The sequence below is a fragment of the Mycteria americana genome, chromosome 5 (assembly GCF_035582795.1).
Source record: "Mycteria americana isolate JAX WOST 10 ecotype Jacksonville Zoo and Gardens chromosome 5, USCA_MyAme_1.0, whole genome shotgun sequence".
Lineage (NCBI taxonomy): Eukaryota > Metazoa > Chordata > Aves > Ciconiiformes > Ciconiidae > Mycteria > Mycteria americana.
In genome coordinates this window covers 24731481-24747052 of record NC_134369.1, presented here as the reverse complement: position 1 = coordinate 24747052, position 15572 = coordinate 24731481, and the positions used below count along the sequence as shown (strand labels likewise).

At 45.5% G+C, this 15572-nt stretch overlaps 1 protein-coding gene across 1 annotated transcript in view; it reads right to left on the bottom strand.

Moving 5' to 3' along the window:
- The window catches only part of LDLRAD3 (low density lipoprotein receptor class A domain containing 3), a 232132-nt gene extending 217999 nt beyond the window's left edge, over window positions 1-14133 (bottom strand). Inside the window, exons 1-2 of the mRNA XM_075502523.1 lie at window positions 13825-14133; window positions 13338-13453 (exon numbers count right to left, since the gene is read on the bottom strand). The gene's annotated coding sequence lies outside the window, so the exon portion shown is untranslated. The remainder of the gene's footprint in view (window positions 1-13337; window positions 13454-13824) is intronic.
- Between the last annotated feature and the right edge of the window lie 1439 nt (window positions 14134-15572).

Here is a 15572-nt window from a genome sequence, read left to right as displayed (position 1 = left end):
ATCAGGACATCAAATTCTACTTTGCTCTCAAACTGTCCCTGCCTTTTGCAGTACACTTGTTGGGTGCTCGAAGAGGAAAAGTGCAGATGGATAATTAGCTTGTTTTGGTGTTTTGTTTTGGTTTTTTTTTAAAACATATCTTTAACAGTTCTTTTGGTTTCTAAAAAAAATTCTGGCTGTGCAAAGGAAGGTTTATACTCAATTTCATGCATCTCTGTAAGATGCAACTCTGTAAGATTTCAACCACTGTACTTTACAAAAAGGAAAGCTTTCAGTTGAGAACAACAGATCATGCAATACAGGGAGTGATGCACAGAGCAGCTGCATAAGTAACTGCAAGACTAGAGAGGACTCATACACAGGCCTTCCCTCCAGCAGCGGTGCTGTGAAATGACCAGCACTGAGCAGCCGAGGGGGACACAGGCACCCGGTATGACTGACTTGCCCAGGGTCATATCAAGTTTACAGCTGACAAGACACTGAGTTCACGTCTCCTGACTCTGTTCTGTTGCTTTGCACCTCGTGCGGTCCTTGACAGAGGGCAGAGTGAGCCCGCTTGCTCTTTCAGGTGCTGACAGGATAGGACAAACACACTTCTCTGTTCCTGGTCCAGACACTCATGAGCGTAAAAAGCAGGCAATTAAAACCACGTTTCCCCCTCTCAGCAATTTCAGGAACAGTCCTTCACAAATATCCAAGTTATTCTGTTTAACATGCAGTTTAGTTCCCTCAGAAACTATGTCTCTATCGATAGCTTAGCATCTCATTAGGACAATGTGCATTTTACCTTTTGATGGTCACTTGCTTGGAGTGCCAGGTAGATTGGCCAGTATAAAGGAGTGTTAATGAACAACAGTCCTTTTTCAGCACAGCTGAAGAATACTTAATTTTCTATACATATTCAGCTAACACTTTGTGTCTTGCTAGAGCATATCTATTTATTTAAAATCCTGGAGTAGGTGCTAGTTTCTCCACTGTGAAATAATAAACCTCTATAAGGAAATTATAAACACATGGTCTAAGAGCAAGTCTGCCCAGCAGGCTTGCAATGTGATGTTGCCCAGCCATCTTATAATTAACTCTCGAAACATTGAAATGCACATGTCAAGCCCATGCAGTTTAACATTCTAGAGTTCAGTGTGGGATTAGCTGTACCTAATCCTTCCTGCTCTGCTGTACAGCAGCTGCAGCAAAAGCATGGGCTCCTGGGCTGGCAGTGAGAAACACTCTGGCATCTTTCCTACAGTCCCTACACTTCTGTGCTCTCGGCACCTCCTCACAACTACTTTCTTATCTCCTGCTTCCTTGGACCTGCTTTCAGTGTATTTATCCTTCTGTGACACTTAACCTTTGTTTCCCAAGTTCCAATTTATTTTCCTGTACCGTTTACCCTTAGCTCTGCTAAAAAGCAAGCCGCTTTCCACCCAGCCTGCTCTTTGAGAGCTACAACCCCATATGGATTCCTACTTACTTTTTGGGTAAACATAGAAAAGATCAGTTAGAAAAACAAGACAATCCACCCCCACCCTCAAGCTTCTCAAAGAGCTAGCACTCTGGGGACTTCCCTTATCTTTGATGGTTGAGATAAGGTCCTTTTATGGCTGTGAGGAGATTTATTTTCAGAATAAGCAGATCCTGAACACAAACACTGACTGTTTCGTATTAGAGAACAAAGTGAAAAGTCCAGAGGCAGCAGCAGAAGAGAATACAGCGTAACAAGATGGAGTCATAGTTCACAAAGCTGTAAACTCAGCATCTAGCAGTGCCAGTGAAAAGGCTACTGAGTGTTTTAGGTGTCACTTCAACTGTCCTGCCTGGGAATGGGCCCAAAACGGTGGGTCCTCCACCATTTTGCCTATTAGTGAAGTGGAAGCAGTAGCAAACAGAGGGAATTTGTATATTATAATACATTCAAGTGAATGTATTATATATATACAGGATTGCCACATTACATCCTGCTAACCAGGTCTAGCTCCAAGTGAGGACATAAACTATACCATGCATTCCCTTCATTTGTTCCCTCCTTGCTTACTCTCCCCACTAAACAGCAGTTCAAGATAATTCCAAAAGGAATAATAGAAATAAATAAAATTTAAGAACTATGTATTTTATTATCATTGTTGCAAATATCAGTCAAGAAAAAGGGACTGGGGGTGCAAGTTAAGACAGCTAAATGCATCTCTCTGCAAATGCTGCTGTTAGTAATTCAGTCACACCAGTAGAATTATATAGATCTAGAGCGAATGTTAAAGCATCATCTCTGACTGCATGAGTCACAGCTCCCAATGGCTGTATCAAGTGGTAAAAAACCCTTCTAGACCTCTTCACCTGATCTTTGGTTTCACTCATTTTTGGAACACTATCCCAGCTGCAGAGCCAGAAATAAGCAAGATGCATCTGAATCATCTGCTCTTGGTAGTCCCTGCCTTCTGGCAGAGGTTCGTCTTAGCATTCCCACAGCTCACAGGTGGTGCTGGAGGACTCTTCTAGCAGCAGAAACTCAGACCGACCAGCAGGCCCCTGAGGTAAGGTAACCCTCCCAAAACTGCCTCTTCCTGCAACCCATCAGCCCTTTCACCTCCTTTTTGCTGCCCCACTCAGGCAGTGAAAAATCTTACAGCAGCTTGCGCAATTACACCAAAAACTGGTAAATGTCTTCTTTCTGCTTTGCTATTTCATAAATGGTGCTTTTGTGGCCTGACATTTTCTAACTAATAACACTGCTGATTATTCTAGATCACTTCAGCCAGATGCTGCCAACCCTTCCCCCACTTTACTTAATGAAGTAATCCGAAATTTGTGTCAGAGCATCTAGTATGAAGCATTTTTGTAAGTGGGAACACTGAACAAGCCACTTTTATTAATAAAGAATAAGTACTTGCAACAGTTATTCTTAATGAAAAATGGAAGGTAGTAGTGGTAGGAGTGCTCAAGAGTTAATAACAGTGGGTTTAAATTACAGCAAGGAATATTTAAAACAGACATTAGGAAAAGCTTTCTAATGCTCAGGGTAGTAACAGACTTGTGCTGACTTCCTGAAGAGGCTGTGGAATACCACCACTGAAGGTTTGCATGACAAGGTTAGACAAACATCCGTTGGAAACGACAGATACAAATGATCCTGCCCTGAGGGAAGGGCAGACTGATGCTCCCTGGAGCACCTTTCCATCTGCATTTTTTTGTGGGTTTCTGTGTTATGCTCTGGAAGCACCAACGGGATGGCTGTGGCAGAGGCTGCAACCTGCCATAGACAGCCCCCTCTGAGCCCCACGACCTCAGCTCCTGCTATCAACAGAGCCAGTTTCTCATGTGTAAAAGCCTAAGCCACAGTCAAGAGCTACTCCTCCATAGCACTGCAAAGTATGCCACGTGATAGCTGCAGCAAAAACGTGGTGGTGGGTCAAAACAAACTCCTGAATGAGGTTTGAGGGCAAGCCCTGCCAGCCATCCCTCCGCCAGCTCTATCTGCTGAGATATGAAAAGTCCTGGAATCCAGGCTAAGCAATCTCGACACAGAAAATGTACAAAAAAGCAGCATCAGCATGGACACAGACTGACTATTTGGGGTTTTTTTGTTTTGGGTTTTGGGTGTTTGTTTGTTCGTTTGTTTTTTAAACAGCTATCTTATCAACTGCTAAAAGCTGGAGAGAAACAAGTGCACTCCAGACAATTACGGAGGAAGTGGGTGGTTGGAAGTGACACAAGGAGCTGGGGGCCTTCATGCAGGCAGGCACTATTTTTAAACCCTGATGTGGAATATTTGTTCTGCTCAGAGAAAACCCATTCCCCCATACCGTGCCATGCCCACTCACTTTAAATTGAAAGACTTCAAACACCATCCATCTACTCTTTCTAGTGTCTGCTGTAGGACTGGGTACATAACTTCTTCATGGGAAGCACGTTATATCCCAGAGACTCTGTAAAATATTTTTTTCTTCCTGTAAGAATTTCCCTCCCAGTTGCCTTCTACCAGCAGTAGCACAAGTACTGTCTCCAACGCATACTCACGACTAATATTTTAATCTCCACATTAAAAGTATGACTCACCATGGCTTTTTCACCCCACTCAGCTAACACAAGTGGCAAAGCATTGGTGTTGATCCCAGTAATGGGGTATTTTTTAAATGCGGGAAGGCAAAAAGAAAAAAAAAAATTAGCTTGATTTCCACTGTGTCCCCTTACCTGCTGAGTCAGGGACTGTCTCTGTGCCACCTTGTCTAGGATCAAAAGACTGCTGGGTGAATGAGCCTGCCTTCTCCAGGACTTGGGGCACAGTCAGAGTGAAGGACAGCTACCACGTGTACATTAGGCACGAAAAATAACACATGCATTTAAGATCCTGAGGCACTGATACCATGAGGTCCAACTCCTGCTGCCGCAGAGGTGCACAGTGGCATACACCAGCCTGTAGAAGTGCATCAGGGAGGGGAACTGCCTGGACAAAGCACCACTGACATGATACAGCCAGGGCCCCAGCAGTATCACCTCAGCTCTTACCAGGTTTGACTGCTTATGAAAGACAGACATATTGTCCCTGACATTTGCTCCTCCATCACACCGTGCAGGAGAGTGCAGCCCATGCTCCCCAAAGGGGACAAGCTGCCACAGTATCACTGACCTCTCCTCCTGGGAGCCACCAGCCTGACCTACTTTCACCTGCAGGATAGACTTGAGCACCATCAGCACTGATGCAGCTCAATGTGATTTCAGAAAAATCCAGTTATCTCCTCCTCAGTACAAACACAGCCTTGTCGATACTATTAGTGCTATTTTTTTCCTGTGGGAAATGCATTACTGATCGAGACAGAATGTGCTGCTTTGTGAGAAGATGAGTAATTGGATGAATTACGAACGGAAGGTTCTTCTCTTCTGCTGACACTATCCCTCATCCATTCCTCCTCCTCTGCATAAATTCTGCCTGGCGTCTTAGGAGTGAGCCAGTGAAAGATCTCACAGCCAGAATAAGACTCATTATTAGATCTTTATCTGCAAGTCAGGTCTCCTCAATTCATAAAAATTCAGGGTTAAGTCTCCTCCCCTCCTTAATTCAAGTAAGATCCTTCAGCCTGAACTGAGCATGGGGATGGGCCAGGAGAGAGAAAGAAAAGATTGTCAAATACAACACTCTGCTGCTTTATCACTATTATCATAGTAAAGTTTTATATGCAGGCACTGAGGGTCTTAAATTAAATGTCAAATATTATCTGGCACCAGGAACATTAAGTATAGTGGCCTACAGGGAAAAGGAGCCTGACAGCTTTGCTCTGCTTGTCAAAACAGCAGTTGCCTCATTCAGCCCTTCAGGCAAATGAACCATCATTTGCCAAACAAAAAGTTACCAGAATCTACTCACTAATGCCTACCAAAAAGAGGTGCTGGTGACAGTAGGGAGTAGGCAAATTTTTTAATCCTATTCAGATGTTGAAAAGATTGATTCCTCCACTTGTAACAGTGGAACATAAAAAGATATAGAGATGTCTCAATTTTTTTTTTTTTTAAGTTGAGGTTGAAACAAGGTCATTAAATCTTCTCCCATTTCAGATTGCCTGTGTTCTCCTCACCACTTAAACAAAAGAAATGCCCTGAGCTTATTTCCCTGTCAGGCAGCCCAGGAACTATTGCTGCCTTTTTGAATAGACTCCAGAAAGCTTGCCAGCTGAAGTGTATGAAGTCTAGTTAATTGCTTCAGTGTATTGATTTCATGTTTGTATGGGGAAACACATAGCTCGAGACACCCCTAGCTGGTTAGCCCTCCAATGGCTGGCGCCGCGGCACAGCCACGCTGCTCACTGCTGCACTGGAAACCCTGCTTGGTGGAGGAAAAGGTAGGATCCTCTAACAGGGCAACCTCTGCTGTGTCCAGAGCCACAAAAAAAAAAAAACCAAACCCAACCACTTCCCAAAGTCTACAGCATTGCTGCAAAGGTACATTACTAGAAATTGCTGATTATCATCCAGATTTTAGAAAATGTTGCACCAAAGAGAGAAATTTTGCTTTCAGAAAAGCAGAATAATTTCGATAGTAATAACTTTTCCTAAGCACCTGATTCTATCGACAAGGAGCATTCTGTGCCCCCACAGACCCAGAGTGCAGCCCTCCCAGTGTATGGGGAGCTACACTGCAAGCAGGAGGAAGACACAGGGAGAAAACAGCAGCTCCCAACTGGCACAAATGGGCCTACTTGCATGCCTAAGCACGTGCTGGAAAATATATGGTAATTACGGCTGCCTCCCTGATGTATTAAATTCATTTTAAGTGTGGTTTTGGGGTGTAAACTGGAAACTAGACTTAAGTGCGCCAGGAAACAGCTATGGTGTATGGCATGTCTGACTTGGGGAAAAAAAATAATCTGCAGGAACAACTGTATCCCAGTCAGACGGTAACACCACAGTCGTGTTTGGACTTCCAGAGCCCAGGAAGGAGAGCAACGCATGAGACACAAGCAGAGAGAGACCCAAATTCATTTTTGACATTTCTTACTGAAAAAAAAAAAAAAAATCTTTTCCCATGCCCTCTCAAGGGCAAACTCAGTGCCTGCTGAAGTCAAGCGCGGACATGTTAGCTGCGGGAGGAAATGGAAGAGCAGATGAAAATATTAAAGCAGAAAATAAAGCAAGTTTCCACCATGAAAGTTCTGTTTGGGTGCTCACATGCGTAAGCAACCTTTCTTCTCCCAGCTTGCAACAGAAAGCACTAAAAAGACTCTTTCCAGGATGAAGATTTATGAAGTTTTAATGACTGCAAACAAAAGCAGAAATTATAGATGTGCTGAACTCCAGAAGGGACCCACTCTGTCCCACGGTCATGAGGCAAGACTGCTAGCCCTTGCAGCTCTTTAATTAAAGAAATAAAAGGCAATTTGGCGCATCGGGGGGGGGGGGGGTGGAATCCATCCAACATCCTCCCCCCAACATTGTAGCAGAGAAAGGAAAGGCCGCAAGATTTGTAGGAGACAAAATCATAAATCTTCATCCACCCTTTGCAGAGCTCTAACATTAATACTAAAAATAACTACAGCGCCTGCGGGATTTCAGCATTTGGATTAATCAAATCTTGTGGTGTTAGAGGGGGGAAAAAAGCAGCAGAGGAACAAAGGGCAGAAGGATTTCAGGACCTGAGCATTCTGACAAGGACGTGGCGTCCATAGAACAAGTTGCTGTTTGTTCCTGGCTGGGGCAGATGTTCCATAAGGATTACAGCCGGGGAAGGAAGGGGAAAAAAATCAGGCAGGCACAAAAGCACATTGAGAAATGGGTCAGGCTAGAGCAGAGCTGTCAGCCTTCCCTACCCACAGTATTAAAGCTTAATTAGTGAGATCTCTTATTAAGGTCCACAAGCCAGGATAGCCTATCTAGGAGCTGCACATCTTCAGTCACAACTTTCCTCCACAGCCTTTCAGATGTCTAGCATTTGCTTGCCACTGCTATACAACTTCCATACTTGATGCAAACTCATAAGCGCTAAAGTATGTGACTCAGAAGCTCAGAAGGGCAGAAACCATCATTGTGCTCCTCAGGAAAATAGATGCTGAGGGTTAGAGACAGGAAAGACCTATTGGGGTATCTTGGCTCTGGTCTCTGGTTTATGCTATTATTTTATCCTGTTCAATGTATAGCAAAATAAGGCAGCTAAACTTCTGGTGTTTTCCTGAAAGGAAGATTATTACTGACTTTGAGGTTTGGGACTTTTTTGTAATGTGTGATCCCAATTTGTTTTTCCTTACAGTCATGAAAAGCTTCTTGTACAAAACACTGTAATCTCAATCCTACCAATATGCTTTATTTTACAAATATGCTGTGGGTCAGAAGCCACCTCCCTTCTTTTATGGTTGTTTATAAAATGGTAATACTAGACTGTGGCTTTGCCCTCTAGTTTTCTCACTCCCGATGCCTCAGTGGAAGCTCCAAAGCCACATCATTTGATACTTCCATTTTCGGATTTTGGTTAGCAAATTAGGATTTACACTTCCTGTAACCATCGGTGGCTCTTGCTCCAATGTCAGATAGAGGATCCAGTACTCTAGATGTTGCACCTTCTCTCCTATTTCCAGAAAGACCTTCCCGGCAGCTTTGTCATATTCACTCCTGATCGTGTTACTTCTAGTGTGTTTTCTGACATTGCATGAAAAGCTGAGAACAAATTTGACTTCTCTATGATGCTCCAGCACAACCTTAGCTACAGCCTGGCAAGGTCTGGACGTTTCATGTGATGCTTGTCCAAAGCCATTTTATAATGAAAGCTAGCCCTTAAGGTAAACACTGTGGTAGGAGTTCATTAAGCACTTGTCTGCAGTTCAGAGAAAAAAAAAAAAAACAAACAACAAAAAAACAACAACAAACCCACACTTACCAGTTACATGTTTGTAGTCATAAAATTGAGGGGGAAAATATAAATTACTACCAGGCACATTAGAAGCCTGCTTTCTGGGGTTTTTTTAATTGGCAGGCTTAATTAGAGCTTAATGCAATGTTCAGATAGGCATTAACAATACACTGCACTTAGATCTAGGAGAATGAAAGGCAAGAGCAAGCAAGTGAATGCTCAAACAAGCAATCACTTCTGTAATTTACTTTTGGGTCTGTGAACCTGAACTTTAGCCTTTCCACTATCTCCAGCCTGAGCAGGTTCAGCGCAACAGGCTCTGTTCTGTAAGGATGGAGAGCAGAGGGCACTAGACAGCACTTACTTCAACCCTACAAAGCACAACAAAGATTCTCAGTAAACAATGGGAGGCAGCAATTTTTCAGCTTATTCTATCAGCCAAGTTGCAGCAAAACTATGAATACATTAGCCTGCCCTTGTGGGACTGCTTTTGTTCAGTCAAAAAGACCAAGAAAGAATTAAAAAAAAAAAAAAAAAAAATGAAAGCAAGCATGAACTGAGAAAAGGAAAAAAAAAAAAAAAAAGAAAAAAGAATAGCTGCCAAGTGAACTGGGAAACCTGCTAGAATGAAAATTAAATGCAATTGCACAGGCAATTCATTTTTCTCATGGTTTTTTTGCATCCTTGTTAATGAAGTCGGGCTATGAGAGATGTTTCACCGAAGTCAGTGGCTCAGGAGCTTGTGGGGGGCACTCAATCCTTGCATGTACAGGTGTTAAATTTGCTCTCTAGAATGCACATTGTGTGCCTGATAAATTAATACTCTGAATTTCTATTTTTATTTATTTATAAATGGGAATAGACAGAGATTTTAAAAGTACTAATTAAGGAAGCAATCAAGGATGCATGCTTCAGGAGAGAAAAAGGGAAGTGTAAGGCACTTAAGGAATACCTGAAATATTTGTTTCCTTTGGTTCAGCTACTCCCTGAAAAAAAATTGTTGCTCTTATTTGAGAGGCAGCAGCTTGTTGACAAATGAAAGAGTTGAGGCAGAGTCTAATGAAGGCTTTTTCCAGAAGCATTTTCTGATTTTATCTAAGGCATTTAACAGAACAGAATCCGAAAAATGTGCTGACACCTTGCTAGAGGGAGACTTAGATAACTAACCCGAGTCAAATGCCGACATCCAAAATATCAATCCTCCCACATAATCCTAAAGACACTTGAGTGTCTGCCAATAAAAATACTTTAGATATCCTTTCCCTCCTTCTAGTGTGGAGAGCAAACAGCCTGGCAGCAGCCTTGCACATTGTTTCCCATCCAATTCACCCACTGAACCATTCTTCTGCCTTTGCCACAGGCAGACCACATGTAAAACAAAATGAATCAATGCTCTTATGATCCCCTTGTCTTGCATAGCCAGTGCCCTTCTAACAAAGATCAGGCTCAGTGATGCTGTCTGTTTGATAGACCTGAAGCCAGGTCCTCTCAGCTCTTGGTCTGCTGGCCCTTCTGGGGCAGGGCTCAATATCTCAGTATCTCCTCCTCTCTGCATAAATAATTAGGTATCAGTCAGAATACAGAAAAAGGAGAAGATTCATTACTGTATATCCCAAGCTGAAACAGGTGTTCTCCTTGGCATGAAAGCAAAGGATAGAGCTTAAATTATATATTTCTCCTAAACATTTCTGTTTGTCAACATCATGGATCCACATTCAGGCTTTCCTAAATCACTTTCTCAGGCAGTAACTGTTCTCACACATAACAGGGGAAGCCTAGGCCCTAAATCAGAAGAGTATTTGGTATTACAGTAGTTGCCTGATGACTCCCAAGCTGGGAGATGCGATGCTTAGACTAAGGCTCTTTCCCAAATCTAGCCCCTCACAGACACCACTCTTGACAAACTCCTTCTTGTTCACATACTGAAGAGTGGGAAGAATGCAGGAGGTCCTCTGTGTGTGTCTGCCCAGCCATCCACCCCACGTACTAGCGAGACTACTGGATTTTGACATAAAGTTGCTGCTATTTTTGCTTTATCCTGATACCACCCTCCACCACAGCCCACCAAGGACAAGAGACAGCTACACCAAACTGGCACCATCTGCTATTGGGCACTTTGGCTCTGACCTCCACTCCCAACTGGAAACAAAGAAGTAGTGTAGATATCCTACCTAGCCATGGTCCCAACCTTGCAGTCCAGGGACATGTCATGGCACTGACGAGGGTGGTCAATGCTAGTACAGAAGCCTTCCAAAGTGAGTATGGAGCAAAGACCAGGCTAAACTAACTGTACCACTGGAGACAAGGGGAGGTGGGAAAGGAGATCACCTCCTAAGGGCACTGATGGCTCCCAACAATAGTACCACCAATGGAGGTTTTTTGGATGCACCTTGACTGACCCTAACAGCATCCCTTCTGATGCAGGTGAATGCTCCCTTGCCATACCAGCAAATACCACTACCTCAAGACTTTTTCACTTCATGGTACTCATCCCACTGCTGAAGAGCCCCTCTAAACTCCATTTACCAGACTGTCACAAAACAAAACCAAATCCTATTTCACATGTATTTGGTTTCTGGTGCACGGAAATGAATGAATTTCCCCTGCTCCTTGCCCTCCTTTCTCGCCCTTTTAATTTCATAAGCTTGTGATGCTTATGGAGTGCCAATCACTAGACTTCCTGGGTACTGCATCCTCCACTTTGGACAGCACAATTATCTCCTGAGCAATCACCTTGTGACATAAGTATAAACAGCAGCAAGAGCTAAAAATCAAAAGCAACAATGTTTTCACACAGGTGCCCCAAGTCGCCAAACAAGGAAACCATAAACTCGTAACATATGGTATGCTGGCAGGATTGCTTCCAAATAGATACTTTTTTCCAAGCAGAATTGGTGTCAAGTGTCCTGAGGGATTAGTAATACTCAAGACAGAAGGCAGAATGACTTAAATAAGCCAAGAAGCATCCCAATAGTCTAATAACATCCCCCTGAAGTGACTGATAGAGGCTGAAAACAAGAACATTTTTTTCCCCTCTCAAGAGACACTGCGGACCCTGAACACAAAATCAGAGAGATTTATGTACAAATTCCACCTGACTCCAGCTTCAGCCGTGGCCTGGCTCCACTTTGGCAGCTCCGTGGCTCTGACCACTGCTCCGTGTGGGGCAATCTCGGCACTTTTGGTTTCCCTTGCCATATGGCTCTTCTGCAGGATGAGAGTACTGTTCCAACTGGTTTGCATTACTGTTCTCTCTTAAGGAAGCATTAATAAACACATAAGTGAGCACAATGGCAACACGCAGGGAGGCTTCTTTGCAGGGGTGGGACGTAAGTCCTTTAGGCTTATACACACACATTACAGGCAATGTGATCTATCCCAGTGCTAAAAAATGTTAGCCATTAAAGCCTTTCCAGTCTGGACAAAGCCAACAATTTGAAGTACACACAAATACTAAGCCATCTTATTTGGCCTTCACCTGACCCAAGTTCCCTCCACACAGCAGGAACCCTTTGCTTTCCTGCAAAGCACTTCTAACTCATAATAATTTTACCTGTGTGAGTGCCCTCAGCCAAAGCCCACCTCACACAGATGGTGCAGCCAGGTACCAAGTGCCTGGGAGGGTGTCAGCAGGACACATGATGAACACAAACCTGCTAGCTCATTTCAAGAAAAATAGTACTCCAAGGAAATTAAAGCTTTAGCTAGCAAGTATTTATCTTGTCAGTAATGGAGATGGGAACGTCATGATTAGATTTGGGTAAATATAAATCAGTAATATTTAATTAATTTAACCTGTCAACATTATGTTATAAATCAGAGTCAGCATGGACCAAGGGTAGATTCTGCACAACTTGCAGGGAGCAGAGGGGCTCATGCAGTGACAGAAAGGACTGTCAGTAATCTCATTGCAACACCAAGCCAGGCAGAGACCATTTTGCTCCAAACCAGACTCCAGGGAAGACCTTAAAAAGGGTAGGTTGTCTCAAGGGCTCAAGCATCTGTACTGTCTTTTAGTAGCAGCTTGAACCAAAGCACAACAGGTAAGAAGGGATTCTTGCCGCCTCCAAATGCAGGGATGCTCGAGACCAAACTAAACTCAGCTAGCCATGTTTCTTCCTGATTTTCTGGATCTCTTTAATGTCTAAAGGCAGACATGGACAAACAAGAACACCCACAGCTATCTAGCAACCTTATTCGTGTGAGCAGGTGTGTGGTATGACACTTCCTTTAGAGAAAAGGAAAGCCATGATCTTCAGGAGGAACCTAAGCATTAAAGACCACAGGCTACTCCCTAGAAGAAGACTTCAACTTACATTACTTCCATTCCCCTAGATAATAGCCTTCATTTCTCAGAAAATTTAACATGCCTAATTTCCACTGAAGTCACAGCGGACCCCGGGCACAAAACAGGACCTGTTTTTATAAACCCTGGAGACTGAAATCCCAACTTTACATACAAAATAAGCTAAGTCATAACAGTATGCAAGTTTTTCTCACCATGCTTTAATCTAGTAGTTGGAAAAAAACCCCTTCACTGGTAGCCTTTTTGCTAATGTTGCCAGCTGAGACAACACTTATGCTATACACACTACCAATAGCTCCTGTGGCCACCATATGGCAACAGCCTTCCATCACGGCTGGAAGCAACTTGGAGGCTAGACGATTGATATTTTGCGAGCAACCCCCCCTGAACCAGTCAATTCCCCTCCCTCACTAGCGCAGGAGTTGGGGAGGAACTTCACAAAGCATCCAGCAGTGAAGGAACATGGGAGAACACGGGGAGTGCTTGCTTCTTCCACTGATTGTTTTGTCTGTTAATGAACAACGTTATTGCCAAGTGAGTAATGAACTCCCAGTCCCTGCTGAATATCCCCCCCCATGTCTATTTTAGTAGTTACAAAATTAACATTATGATTTAAAAGCCTCCCACTGCTACAGAGTAGCACTTTTATTGGGCTCTCACGAAAGCAGCCATCAAGCAATTTCTTGGGAGACATACAATGAGACCTACCAGGGTTATGAGAGCACCTTGTGCCAGCAGGTTCCATGGAGCAGCCCTGAAGCTCCCACCTGACAGGACAAGAGGACTGCACACTCAGCGACCTCCTGGAGTGACACGGCAGGAGGCTGGGGGGAGAGGGGAGAGGTGTTCAGGAAAGGCTGGCCAGGTGGCAGAGACATCAAGGAAATCCAGCACTGTGACGATTATCAAGAGCCACATGCACAATTATAACTTACACCAGGAGTTCCCAGGTGTTTCCCTCACGGAAAGCACCCCTTGCCCAGGACTGGTGGCACCTTCCCCACCCTCACACGCCGATGCTCTGCCTTTGACCACCCCAGACCTCGTCTTCATGTTGTCCCCAACCGTTCCTTCCCCCATGGCACCTCCACGCCATATACGCCAAAGCAAGCGCTCCTCAGCATTAACAGACAGAAGTCACGCCCTGATGGCTCCCGAGGGTTGTCCAAGTGTGTCCTGGCAGCTCCCCCTGTACCTGCCAACGGAGCAAGCGGTTCTGCGCTACCGCTGGTTGTTTCCCGGCTATGTGGGCAGCAGCGGGGTTCATCGCTCGGGGTTTCCTCATTACGGGTACCGCCAGCGCCGCACCACTGCCAGGACCGCAGCGCGGACAAATGCCCGACACCCAGCGCCGCCTGGACGGGCAGGCCTCAGCCCGGAGGCCGCGACCGGCGGGGCCTCCCCCGCCCAATAACACCACTCAGGCGGGGCGGCGAGCCGCGGCGAGCCTCAGCGCGCTCGGCGCGACGGGCCACCCCCGGCGCCCGGCGCTCCCCTGCAGGCGTCGCAGCTGCCGCCGGGGCGCGGGCAGCGCAGCCCAGCCCGGCCCGGCTAGGGTCGGCCTCCCCCGCGCGGGGTGGGGCCGGGCCCTCCGGCGCCTTAAAGCGGCGATGCCTCCCACGTGGGGTCGGAATGCGGAGCTGCCGCACGACCGGTGAGGGGCCGCGGCCCGACAGAGCCCAACACCCCCCAAAACGTGCCCTTTGGTGGCCTAAACACATAGTGTTCTGCAATGCACACACGCACTCCCATACACTCCTACAGCCCACCCCACACACACCCTGAGCTTCCTCAGTGACAGCGAATCCACTCTGCATCACCAGGGACTCGCTGTTGCTGCGGAACAAGCTATTATCTTTAATCTTGTTGTTAATTATCACTACAATTGGCATGGTTGTTATCAGTGACGTCTGACACAAACATTAGGCAGTGTAGCCATATGCACTCTAAATCTTTTATTATTTACTTGGGGTAAGTTCCCGTTGCAGCACTGCTACCCGTTTGCTTCTAATTGCTTATCCCTGATCATCATGTCCTCTAGTTTTGGTCTTGCACAGCAGGGGATGAGGACGGTGCATTCTCCGATGGCAAAATCTATCAAGGAAGTATCTCAGGGACAAAAGGTCGTTAGCAGTGCCCTTTTTTATTGCACTAAACGGAGGCTAATGTGATGCTATTAGCTGTGTCCCAGCTTTTCTGTGGAGATGCTTTATTTCATTACAGCTGCACCCAGGCATTTTATTTGATCAGATCCAGCCGGCCCAGCACTTATGCTCACAGTGGCTCACCTTTTGCCTGCAGGCAGCGAGCAAGCCAGTGGCTTCTTGAGCAGAGCTGAAACAGCAATGCCCGTGGCCCAAGGCTGCCATGTGTTTCACCTCCTTGTCTTGCACAGGTGAATGTGGCCAGAGCTCGCTCCTACACCAGCCAGAGCCAGCCTCGCACCCAAAAATGCTGACAAGGATGCAGAGGCACCTTCCCACCCAGGTGAGGGGAGTGCTCAGGACAGGAACTGTGCTGTGGGTCTGGTAGGGGAGGTGAGCACAGGTGACTGCGAATTATGGTGCTACCATGTTTGAAGTGATGAGTGGCGATGGATATGGCTGAGCTTCCTCTGGTGGAAAGTACACCGGCTGCACTTTCATGGGAGCAGGCCGTGGCATTTGAATCCAGAGCAGCAGCGGTGCAAATCTTATGCCTGTGAGCATTTATCAGCTTGCTTTCATACAAAATTGCAGTTGCAGTCAAAATGCCATCTGGACACCAATTTTAGCCCTTGCTCCTCCATCTGACCATGGCAGGAGGAAAGTCACTCACCTGGCAGCTCAGAAAACCCCTCTATCTCCTGGTGAGTCCCTTGGTAGAGAAATCAGCAGTGCAGCTCCCTGCTGTAGGTGCCCCGTGGAGGGATGACTGTGGGAGAGGAGATGTGAGCGTAGTTCT